At 35.3% G+C, this 13299-nt stretch overlaps 1 protein-coding gene across 3 annotated transcripts in view; it reads right to left on the reverse strand.

The window, feature by feature from the left end:
* The window catches only part of PTPRO (protein tyrosine phosphatase receptor type O), a 239564-nt gene that overhangs the window by 139459 nt on the left and 86806 nt on the right, over nt 1–13299 (reverse strand). The gene's annotated exons all lie outside the window — the stretch shown is intronic.

Here is a 13299-nt window from a genome sequence, read left to right on the forward strand (position 1 = left end):
TGTGTGTGTTTTAATCTTCATAGCAGGAAAATTGCACCATGTAGTTTAAAAGGGTGGGGTAATCCTACACTTTGATAGCAAAATATTTGAAAGCACAAACACACTCTTATCAGAACTTTGGCTCTACTTTCCTTTTATAAGAAATTGAACTGTATAAGTTTCTGTATTTTCAATTTGACTACTAATTATTTTCTATATTGCGTATCAAAATAAGAAAAGAGATTTTACTCCCACAGATGAAAAACAGTACCATGCATGATACATTTTAACTTCCCCTGCCTTTTGTAGACAATGCTGAGCACACAATGAGTATGCTAAGGATCACTATGTTATTTTAAGTATCATGTACCCTTCCAACACAATCATTTGTAGTAATGGCTCTGATCAACTTGTTCTAAAAACAGTGTTGTTGTTGTCTTAAATTTCACATGGTCTTTTGTTAAAGTGCTTGATCTTAAAACTGCTATCCAGAGGAACACTTGCTTTGACAGTAATGACAGAGTCCAATTTTTCTGCCTCCTCTGTCTTGTATAACACAAGAAATCCACCATGCCCAGATTCCATTCTCCGAAACCCTAAATGTCTCTCTCCTATTCAGGGGAGAAGTTTATTGTAAAACAGATTTTTACAGCTATTGTGAGAACTACTCTAGTTACCTTTATTGATAAGCCCAAACCTTCATTTATAAACAGGAATGGATAACCAAGGGCCACCAGAATTTGAGGATAACCAGTATCTTCATGTATAAGGAGAAAGGTGATTAAGCAGAACTATTCCTAGAGGAATCCAGAATAATGCAACAAAAGAGAATTTAAAAAGTCATAGTGGAAGAACAATTCGCTATGAAAAAGGAATAATCTGAGATCAAGAAAAAATTCTTAGAAATTAAAACCATGATAGCTAAAATTTAACACTTTAATGAAAGGTCTAAATAATAGAATTAATTTGGCTGACAACATCTCCAAAACAACACATGAAACAGAAAAATATATAAATTTAGCAGAAAAGTTATGAGAAATAGAGAATAAATTCAGGATATTCAGTATCCATTTTTCCAGAAAATATGAATGGAGAGAATAAAGGAGGAAAAAAACCCCACCAGTTTCATTTTATTCTATTATGCAAACATCTATGATCCCAAAAGACACAGTTAAATTAAGGATAGCTTGTCTGGGGGGTAAAGGTAACACTATATTCAATATACACAATGACTTTAAGAACCAGTTTTCACACACAGTACAAAGTCAAAGAAATAATAAAAAAAATATTTCTCTGAGCTGAAAAAGACTTTAGTTCAAAAAAGTGCTCAAAGTGCCAAAGAATAAAATAATAATAATAATAATAATAACAATAAGTATTCTGTAAAGATGATTAGATTTATCAAATAAAAATACACACATTTGAGACAGAGAGACCGAGTTTTGATTCATTGTTTACCTGAAATTAAATTAGACTGGGTGTATGGTACCTTGTCTAGCCAGCTTAACTCCCAATCTATATACATTCAGATGAAACTGAGGTAAAATCTTTGAATTCCAAGGATGAAATATTTCTAGAAACCAGCACCAAAAGGTGTGGTGAACTCTAATGAATCACCACAAAGTAATGACTCTCACATTGGTATCAGACTTCTCCTCTGAAACACAGGATTCTATGTTTGGAAAGATCTAGAAAGTTGAGACAAAGGATTGGGAGCCTAAAATCTTATACTGGCCAAAGAGTCATTTAAATGTGAGTGTGAATAAAGTACTCTAGAAATAACCAAATTTTTTTTGTAAGAACATCTTAATGATGAAACACTCTAAGCATTTCAATTAAAACCAGGAACTAGAAAATTAAGAATATCATCACCAATAGTTCTCATCATATACATACAAAAGGAGACAATATAATTAAAAAGTGTAAATACTGCAGAGGAAGAGATAAAGGTAACAATTTTCATAGGTATGACTAAGAAAAATTCTAAGATAACTAATTAAGAAACTACTAGAACTAAGATAAGAATTTAATACCGTGATTATATACAAGAAAGACATGCAAATATTAATAGTTTTTCAACACATCAGCAGGATCCAATTAGAAATTTTAATGGAATTTGAGATCTCATTAAAAGTGAAAAACAGTGGGGAAAAAAAAAAAACTCAGCAATAAGCCTAGCAAATATTGTATAAGACCTTTAAGAAGAAAATAGTAAAACTGCTGTGAAGCATAAGAAAAACTTCAATAAATGGAAAGCCACCATATTCTAGCAAGAAAAAGATAATCATTTTGGTGATGTCAGTTTTCTTCAAAGTAATTTAAAAGTACATTATATGACAAGTCAAAATCCACCCCCTCCAAAAAAAGTTTATAGAATTTAAGAAGCTGATTCTCTATACTTCTTTGGAGGGGTAAATGCATGGGAAGAGTGACAAATATTTTGAAAAAAAAGGAGACCTTAAACATTTATCAGCACCAATGCCATAAAGTTATCATGGTATTATGGTAGTTATCACTAATATGGTATTAGTGAAGGAATGAACAAAATAAAAAATAAAGCAGAATCAAGGAGCTATAAAGAATCCCACATGCATATCAACATCTATTTTAGAATAAATTTAGCATTTCAAATCAACTAGAGAAATAGTACTTAGTACAGCAAATGATGTAGAGGGGAAAAGATTTCTAACTCAAATTGTGCACAAAATAAATTGCAAATCGATCAAATTTTAAAGAAAGCAGTATAGCATAGGCTCAAAACTTGGGTTCTGGAACATTTCCTGGACTTACACATAACAAGTTGCATAATGTTTCATGCCGTGGCTCGGCCTCCCTACTTGCAATTTGCGGGTAAAATTATGGACAAAACAACAAAGAAGCAAAATGCTGCAGAAGCACAAGGAAAAATAAAAATGACAAAGGATGGCCATCTGGATTTGTAAAGAGCTTCTGTAAGTCAAAAAGCCAATGGCGGAGAATGATGGGAAAAATAGATGAAAGACATAAAATCAAAGAAAAATGAAAGCCAAGTGGTCCAATCTTATTATAATCTCTAGTAATTGGGAAAACACAAACTTAAACATTAGTGAAATGATTGCAGCTTTAGAAGGAAGCCCCTGATGCCCGAGGGAGGAGAGGGACACCTATCTTGTCTCCCAGATGAGACCAGCTGACCTGTGGAGCCACAATCATATGCAAGGAATGGCGCACAAAGCGGGGCCCTGGCTCCTCTTCACCATTACAACTGGGTTGTCCTGGCTTGGCCGCCATACCCTATACACTCCACACGACTCCTTAACATCTGTTGGTATCTCCTCTGGTGGAAATGCCCTGTTTCTCTACCTTCATCTGGGCATATTCTCTGTATCTTTCAATATTCAGCTCAGATATTTTCCCTTGTGGAATACTTTCCTTGGCTCTCAGAATAGAGTTGCCTCTTCTACACACTCAGTATTTTCTTGTTGTTTATTTAACAACTATGAGTTGATCACTATCCTCTGATTGTTTTATCCTTCTGTGTGCAGATCTCTCCAAAGATTGCAAACTCCTTAAGGACCAAGGCTATTCCTAGTTTATTTATCTGCACATAATAGAGCCCAGCACCTAGCAGAGACTTAATAATATCTTTGTTAATGATGAGTGAATATTTATCTTAAAATACTTCCTTTCTATTTTCATGGGTAATTATAAACTGATTCCACAGTCTTTAACAAATTCATTCCTACTTCAACTGTAATCATATAATGTAAAAAAAGCTAAATGTTAAGTGAAAATAGGATATTTTCACCATCAATCAATGTCACTTTTTTATATTTCCATTCTTATACTCTGGTTTGGAAAAGCCTTTTCAGAAAGAAAAAAAACAAAACAAGACAAAACTACCCTGTCAAATATGTGAATTATGATGTTCTTTAAATATAAAATTTAAAATAGAATGTGCTGTATGTAAATAAATACAGATAGATTTCATATGTTACATCCCATATTCCTGCAATATTTATTTAAGAATGAATAGTTACCACTTAATGTGTCAGAAAAAAATGCCAATAATTGGAAATGCTGTCCAGCAAGTCAGAGGTGTGTCCTTTTGTAGGTTGCCTGTTCTATGAGGCTGTCATATTTTAAAAGGCTAATGAATTCCCTTTTGATGATTAGGCTTCTCTAACTGTGCCCTTAAATTCTCAGTTGGAGGAAGGGTAAAAGTAGAAAGACAGGATGAAACTACAATAAGTTGTCTCCCTGGCATCATCTCTTATCAGTATTCATGGCACTGGCTCTGAGTCATCTAAGTGGGTTAGAGAAGTAATTAGGATATTGACAGGCAGAAGCAAAGGATATGAGTGAACCTATGATTATCCTATTACTTGCCTTTACTGGCATGATGTTGAAAGCAAAGAAGCAACTCTAAAACCAAATAAATCTGAGATGTCATTGTGCATATGTAAAAAAAAATAAAACAAAAAAACCTTTCAGGTCCCCCAAATTATGTTATATATCTGAATGAATCAAAATTTTTGCATTCATCTTAAAGTTTGAGCAAGTAGTAAAATTCGGTTTACACAGAGAATAGCGAATAATCTTTGATTTTCCAAAATTATTTAAGTATTTAGTAATTTCCAGCTCTTTTTTTTTACACACTAGCCCAATATTGGTTTACTGTATGTAACCCACCTCAGTTTCCACTTCTACAAGAGATAAAGTATAATTAAATATGGACAATTTTTCCAATCACAAGCTAATTCATATTTAAATGTTTTATTTCTTCCATTGTAGCACTTTGCAAAGCATAAACTCAAAAAATGGTTAATGGAAAAAAAAAATATGGTTAATGGTCTACTTTTATAGGATCAATAAATTATAGCAAATCTAGGAAACTTCAAGAGCATCTAGTCCAGCCATCTTATTTCAGATAAGCAGAATCAGAGGCCTTGGAAAAAAGAGGGATTTACCCGAGGTTCACAGCAATTAGAGAGAAGTAGGTCAGGAGCTCTGCTCTCCTGTGTCCCAGCCAGGGGCACTTTCCACCAAGTGACCCCTCTTCCACCCAGTCTTTGCTTCGATTTCTTTAAAATAATCCTCTCCCTGAATGTGAATCCTCTACCTTAGAAAGTTAAGCAAACAAAAAATAAATTCCCTTTGCATTTCAGTATGATCATAACCTTTTAGAATTTAGGGAGAGAGGTTGTACAATAGGATACACAAATCAATAGACGGTAATTATCTCATTATTACATGGAGGAGAAATGTTCTTTGGTTTTATGCAACACGGGATTTATATCTTTAATCCATACCTTCTGCTAACACAGTGGCAATCTTTGAGCCACCTTCGATTAATCACTAAATATTTACCCTCTTTTAAATATTTAATATCTTATTGCCCAGTTTCTCATTTACTATAACAAACATTTCTTACATCTTTTATTGACATGACCGAGAAATATGCAAAGGATGTTGGAATTAGCCACTAATGAGATGCACCCCAAAGCCTGGGCCCAGGTCCCCATGCTGTCACTTTGTAACCATGTGGTTTAGGCAAGTCACCCAATCTTTCTAAGCCCTGTTTTCCTTCCTGAAAAAAATTAGAATGCTTTGATTTGGAGGAATGGAAAAAATGTTTTTAGTCTGAGCCTTATTCCATGGCCATTTTCTTAGGTGAAACATGCCAAATATTGACAGTGTAACTTAGTTCAACCTAATGTATAAAATAGTTGGATCATAGTAGACACTCAATTATAGCTAATACAATTAGTATAATTCTTTTTCAAGGTATTCTTTTTACTATTTCATTCATTATAAAGCCATATTTGCACCAACCCATCACCTTAATAGTTATGTGGTGGGTACCATATGTAAGTTGTTGATTGCCTCAAATGCCTTAAAAAAACAATTAGTTTTTTTTTTTTTTTTAAGTGAAAATCAATTTCATGTGGTGGTAATTTCTTTTTCTTTCTTTCTTTTTTTTTTTTTTCCTCTTTGCAATCATGTTAAACAGAAGTGAGAATGAATGACAACCCAAAAGTATTTTAATTCTTGATTTGGCAATATCCAAATCCTGCTCCCCGGGGTAAGTTATTTTGGAATTGCTGCAAAGATTTGTTTAGCAATTCTGCAGCACAGAAAGTATCTTAAATTGAATCATACTTTTTTTTTTCCTTAAATGGAAAGCTTCACATTTATTTCTTTGTTTTCTTATAGCCAGATAGTAATTATACAAACCAAACTTTAAAAAAAAAATTGTCCTGAATCAGGTAGGGTCCTAAATATATCATGTACTCTCAACAATCCCATGAGGTAGGTGCTAATACTGCTCCACTTCAAAAATGAACTGAGGCACAAAGGGTGTAGGAGTGCTGATAATACTGACTCCCTCTTTGGCCTTCCATCTTGTTCATGTCTGTATGATGACTTCCCTCAGAGTTATGCCTTCCAGGCCTCTTGGAGGTTAATGTATGTCCTGAGCAGAATTTAGGAAGACTTGTTCTGGTCTTTTTAAAAGTTGTTTAGATAATTAGTAGAGATAACATAGTTTCTCCAGCCACCTTCCTGGCACACAGGTGGCCCCACAGCTCTCTTAAGTGGTAGACGCTTTGACCTCACCATGGTGCCCTCTGCACATCTCTCAGGGCTATAAAATCTGTGGACTGAGGTCTGGACTTTATGGAGAAGAGCTACTCAGCATTGTTATCTGCCAAATTCCCTGTCAGCAATACCCTAAATAAAACTGTGTAAACTGTGTGGGGTGGCCTGCTTAATTTTCTGCTCTCAAAGTGCCTTTTCAGTTTGGATGATACTTTACTGACCCTCCTCCATCTTCTGACAGAGAGTGACTTGCCAAGATTACTGAATTAGTAGAGCCTAAGCTAGAATTTGACCTGAGGCAATCTGATATTTGAACTTTGCATACTCTTTTGCTTGACACTAGATATCACAAAGCTTTAAATATAGTAGTCCTTCTATAATAATAAATAATAAAAATTATTGGAAGGGGGAACAGATACAATTCCAGAATAAACACTTTGACACCATGGTGATACAGAATAGCACACTCTTTTTTTTTTTTTTTTTTTTAAGATTTATTTATTTATTCAGTCAGAGAGAGCAAGAGAGACACGGGCAGAGGGAGAAGCAGGCTCCATGCAGGAAGCCTGATGTGGGGACTCGATCCCAGTTCTCCAGGATCACACCCCGGGCTGCAGGCGGCGCTAAACCGCTGCGCCACCAGGGCTGCCCTACTCTTGTTTTTGTTTTCTTCCTCCCTGCCTGGCCCAAGCTTTGAAACAACTTACCTTCCTATACAAAGGCTTTTTGAATCTTCTCTCTTGGTTCTTACTGTTCATCAGACACTAACTGTACTTGTATCTTTTAATGTCGACTGTCTTACATTGCTATATGACCCACTTTTCTCCTTTATTTCTATCCTTCCTCCTATCCTTCCTTCTTTCCCTTTTTTTTTAAAAAAAGTACATTTATTGAGCTCCTCTCACATTCTAGTCAGTGGGCTAGGTGAATCAAACAGAACCACTGTTCTCAAAGATTCAGAGCCTAGATGGAAAGACAGGAAAATAAATAAGTTCAATGAAAGATTGTAGGTACTACCAAGATGTATATGGAAGATAGGAGTATAAAGGGTAATATAGTTCTGTTTAAGAAGTCTTCATTTTTTAGAGAAGCGTTTGAAGGTAAACTGATATGATGTCTGGAAACTTGCTTTGGCATACTCCATGAACAATATTTAGACAAAAGAGGAGTAAGTAAATGAAATAATAATGGCAAGCTTTGGATAATTGCTAAAACTGGATACTCAATCTGTGTGCAATTGTTATATAATTGTCTCCAATTCTGTATATATTTTAAATTTATCTTAAAAATGTTTAAAAATACATCATCAGCATAATTAACATTTATTGAATACTTACTAAGTGCAAGGTACTAAGTGCTTTTCCTGTACAAAATTTTTCAACTCTCACAACTACCCTGTGAAGTAGAAGTTATTATTGTATGTGTTTCATAGGTGAGGAAACTGACAGTGGTTTACTAAGTTGCCTAGGTTCGCAGAACTGGTGAATAGTGGAGCTGGGAGATCTCTCCATGTTCTATAATATCTCAGCATATGGTAACTATTATACTATATAATTATAATTATTTAGCATTTTTAGGCACTGTGATAAATACTTGATCTCTGAAAAAATATAAATACTTAAGTCTCAAGGGTCTTTATTATGGTGGCATGAATTGGTCAGAAAATGTAGTAAAATGGGCAGGAAGTGATGCCTGAGTTGAGTATCTATAACTGAAAGGCTATCTCTTAGGATGGAAAGAACGTGATCCTATTCCAGGCAGTGGAGAATCCTAGCTCCACAAAGCTATGATGGTTCAGACACTGGTGCCTGCAGTGGAGGAGAATTAAGTGTGAAGTGAGTGGTACAAGAGTTGGGTAAGGTTGGAGAACCAGGCAGAAATGGGGTCTGGAGGTTCTCATGACATGGTAAGCAACTGCAGCACCATTCCAAAAGTTATGAAAGAGATATTATCAAGTTATAAATAAGAAAGTGACAGTATCAGACTTAGTTTTGTAAAAGTCAACTATGGGGCCCTGAGGGGTGTGAATCAGAAGGGACATGTCCAATATGTAACTGACTCAAATGGTTTGTTTAATGGATGCTTTGAATGCATTAAGGGCATTAAATAAATGTGGTGCACCAAGTCATTTTCTTACTATAGTCAGTTTTTTTTTTAATTAAAAGAGAAAAAAATTCCCATAGGTCAATCTTTGTGGTCACTACTCTTTATTCTGTGGCTTAGACGGCTTGAAGTTCATCCTAACTATTAAAAACCTGATTTTGCTTTAGCTTCAGTTAAGTATGTGGTTACATTTCTCATGTGTAATAAAAATATTTATTTCCAGAGATACTGAAAAGGGAGGGAAGCAATCTAAACTGCTTCATCACCTGGCATGTACTCTTTTCTGACAGTTTATAGATGCTATTTTTAATAGGGAGCTTTACTACCACATTGACCTTTCTCTAAAACTCCTGGGTCTGAAAAAATTATATCACATCAATTAGCCTCCCTGGAGCATCTTAAAATGATAAATTACTTGTTGGCACGAATGAAGGAAGTTTTTCCTAAGAAGCAAAGGAATATCTGCTAAAAAAATCATAGCTGATCTGTGCTTATTTGGTCTATGCCTTGAACTCACCTTTCTTCTTTCAAAACTGCATCTATTTTGGTCTTCTGGGTACTCTAGCTCAAAAGTCTGATTTAATATGCATTAGTAATGTTCTAAGTTTTACATCGTAGAAAATGTACCATCTGCCATGCAAGATTTTACTCTTGAAGCTTCCAAAAGTATCACATTTTTTCTAGTTTTATTGAAATATTTAAGATTTTTGTGTGTGTCTAATGTGACTGGGCCCCACAATCACGTCTGCTGAAGACCCTTTATGCAAGACTAACCATATCTACACCAAACTTCTGTACCTCAGGAAGCTCTTAAGACAAGCCATAAAAAAGAAAACAACAAGAATTACAGGAGTTGAACTGAGTAGTTCATTCATCCAACAGAGCTTTATTGAAGGCCATATCTGGGCCAAGTACTGGGAATCTACCAGTGAACACAATAGAGTCATGTAGAAGTTAATCTACATTAGCAATGAATTTATGGTATAACATGAAAAACATGGACTGATTAAACATGTGCACATTTAGCAAGTAGAGGGGTCCTCGGCATTTAATTTCTTTGCCTGTGCTACTCAGTGTTCTTGTCCACAAGGAGGACCATGAGCCTGACCTGAATGGAAGTCAGCACACAGCTGCCTTCACTGAAAGTCTTTCTAGGAAGAAAATAGCTGAAATGAACAGTGTGCCTAGTGATGTAGGTAATTTACATTCTGGCACAAGCTGCTTATCTCATCATGCACATTCTCCCAAGGTCCTCATCTTGCTGCGGACTAGGGAGAAATAAGTCACAGATGGTCAGTCAGTCTTCTCATTTCACTTTGGATTGGATTGCTCTAGACTATATTCCTGCTTTGTTGAGTTACCAACTGTAGACTCAGTTCACAAAGGCTGTAATTTGAGTGCATGTTTAAGGAAAAACTAAATCTTAGGTCCTGAAGAATTCCAGTTCAGAAGGAGATTTGGCGGGGAGAGGACAACACAGATACAAATGAGAATGTAGAATAGACCAATGTTCCTGTCCTTCCAATACATTCCTTTAATTGCTCTGGTTAAGATTCCACCATCAGTTCCTTTATGAGAAGAAATTGTCAGATGATCAGTACTTACTATGTACTCATTAAAGTAGCTTCTCAAACCTAATGTGCATACAATCTCTTGGGGAACTAGTTAAGAATATAATTCTTATTTAATAAGTCTGGGGTAGGCCTTAGTTTCTACATTTTTGACAAGCTTCCAGACAACTCCAATGCTGTTGGGACAGTGGGTCACATTGAGTAGGAAGTCTTGGTGTTTGCAGTATTTAGAGTTCATTGCACAATCATGACAGAAACCTGGACTTAGTCATTCTCAGTGTATTCTTTTGCTGTTTTTATACAGACATGAATGAAAGATCCTTTATCTTATGTCATATTCGAGTGTTATTAAAAACTTGTAAGTAATGTGCATAGAATTCACTCATTTCTTTTTTTAATATCTATATATGCATAGGTATTGTTAATTAGTTTTTTAACCTATACTTGCTAACTTTGTATATAGTTGGTCTGTGTAGGAATAAAGGATCTGACCATTTCCAGAAAGTTGTTCAGATAGTTCCAGAGAGCATGGGAATCTAGAGTCCTGTGGCTCTCAGGAAGGTACAAATAGGGCTGGGGTAAATAATAAATAAGAGAAACTTTCAAGGGCAGCCCGGGTGGCTCAGCAGTTTAGCGGGCCTTCAGCCCGGGGTGTGATCCTGGAGACCTGGGATCGAGTCCCACATCAGGCTCCCTGCATGGAGCCTGCTTCTCCCTCTGCTTGTGTCTCTGCCTCTCTCTCTCTCTCTCTCTCTCTCTCTGTGTCTCTCATGAATAAATAAATTAAAAAAAAATCTTTAAAAAAAAAAAAAAGAGACACTTTCAAATATATCCAATCTGTATAAGTTCCTGTAGAGACAGGGAATTAATATAAAATTTGTATCCAAGCCACTTTTCCACTTCTCCTCATATGGTGTATTGATTTTCTATTACTATTTGTCTCTGGTCAACCACTGAAACAAGGTCAAATTCATAAAGGAAATGAAGATAAAGCTAGGGAGCTCAAGTGTTGTTCACAACTTGGAGAAAAATCTGCACAACCCCACTTAGTCACGGTAAAGAGTATGTCAGTTGCCAAGAAAAGAGGAAGTGGTAAAACCCCTGCCAGGATATAAAAAAACCCACTAATTTCCTAACAGAGGGCTGTCAATAAGGATCTGGGAAATTGGATTAGCAGAGAAGAGCCGAGATTTAGCTTGACCATTAATCATGGCATGTAGGAAATATTAAGTAAGCTTGAGACTCATGATCCAATCATTCATTCAACCTGACAAGGACATGGCATTGGAAATGGTTCTAAAATTTAAGTCTGTGCCTTTTAGTACTTCTCAACAAAACTTGTCCAATCAATGTGAACTAGACACCGTACTAAGTACAGAAGATACAAAAATGAATAAGGTATAGTCCCTTTCTTCAAGTGGTTTGCTGTTATGGGACTTACAGACAAATAAATTATAGACTAAAATACGTAAGTGCTATTTGTCCCATGTCTCTCATATGATCCTTGAACTTAAATGGGAGACTTTATTGGAATTCTGATTTTAATAAAGCTCTTTATCATGTGATATAGTTCCTATTGATATAATTTTTGTATTCTATAGCCAAAAGGAAGCTTTTGCTCTCTTCTTCATGAGAGCCTTTTAATATCTGAGGCTGGTTGTCATAAGTATATGTAGATACTTCTTCAAACTAAATACTTATTTCAAATTCAAAGAATAATAGAAAAAAGTAATAGACATATAGTTCATTCTCAGCATGTTGTTTTATTTATATCAATAGAGTGTATAAATAAATTGATTTCATCTAACAAAAATGCTGATTTATATTAGAAAAAGTAGAGAGAAAGAAGGAAAATCTGGGGACAATTTGGAACAGCAAGTTTTGCTTATTTTTTCTTGAGCAAGCTGCTGATTAGCTGGGAGATTTCAAAGCAGGTATGTAGGGTATTTTGCCCCTGGGCCATTGGATGGATCAGCAAGGGAAACAATTTAGGTTATTTACAGATTTTCCAAAATTTGAGTATTTTTCTATGAAGTGTGCATTGCCGCTGCTTCTGTATTCTGTCCCTGTGTCCTTTCTTAGCCTCTCCACCTTAACTATGTCAGGTTTTCACAATTTTTCTTATTATAACTTCTCATGCATGAAATGTCTTCTAGACTCCACAACACCTTGGTGGAGTCAGCTTTTGAGATTATTCTTGAAGAAATTAATGGGCAGTATTGGCCTTGCACTCTCCATGGTAACATTGTAGGCTTAAGAAATAATTGAGTAGATTTTGATCAATTTTGCATGCAAAATCAAGTACAGATTTGGAAATGGTATTTTTCCAAATAGCTCTAATAGATGACTAAATTTCCCTTTTCAAGAAAAAAATAATCACAGCCACCACCACCACCCCCCCCCCCCCCGCTTTTTGATGTTTTTAAAACTGTTAGTCAAAACTTCCTTGCTTCTTTTACAGGTGTTCAGATAATTGAGTTTCTGGCCAAAGTATCTGTAAGAGAAGCCATCCTAAAAGATAATGTATGATAATAATTGAAGCAGCTAAATAAATTAAAATTTGAAATCAATATTGTTGAAAGTCTGAACTAGACCTTTTTAACTCTTAGAAGGATACTATACAGAAAGGCCACACCTTCAGTAAAACAAGCATAAGTCCCCGATTTACCAGGAAAAAAATTAAATAGCTTCTGTGCAGAGGATTGAGTTAGGGCAAGAAATAATAAAGGAGGAAAGAAAAGGAGAGGTTGTTATGCCAATACACCTAGCTAGCTTCTGATTGAGAAATAAACATTTATTGAGGACCCGCCAGATGAGAGACTGTATGTTAGGATTTGCATGCTGCTGGAATGCTTTGTGTGTGGCCTGCAGAACCATGGCATTAGTATTATTTGGGAACCTGTGATAAATGAATGCAAGTCTATACAAAGGTAGATGAATGGAAAGGTTGTTTCCTTTCTAATTACTTCGAAATTCATGGAAAAATGTATTTAGCATACTGACACTTAAACTTTAATTTTCAATATTTCTTGATCCCAAGATGGTAATTTTAAACTTTGTTTTTTTC

Source organism: Canis lupus, chromosome 25 (genome assembly GCF_048164855.1).
Source record: "Canis lupus baileyi chromosome 25, mCanLup2.hap1, whole genome shotgun sequence".
In the NCBI taxonomy this organism is placed as follows: domain Eukaryota; kingdom Metazoa; phylum Chordata; class Mammalia; order Carnivora; family Canidae; genus Canis; species Canis lupus.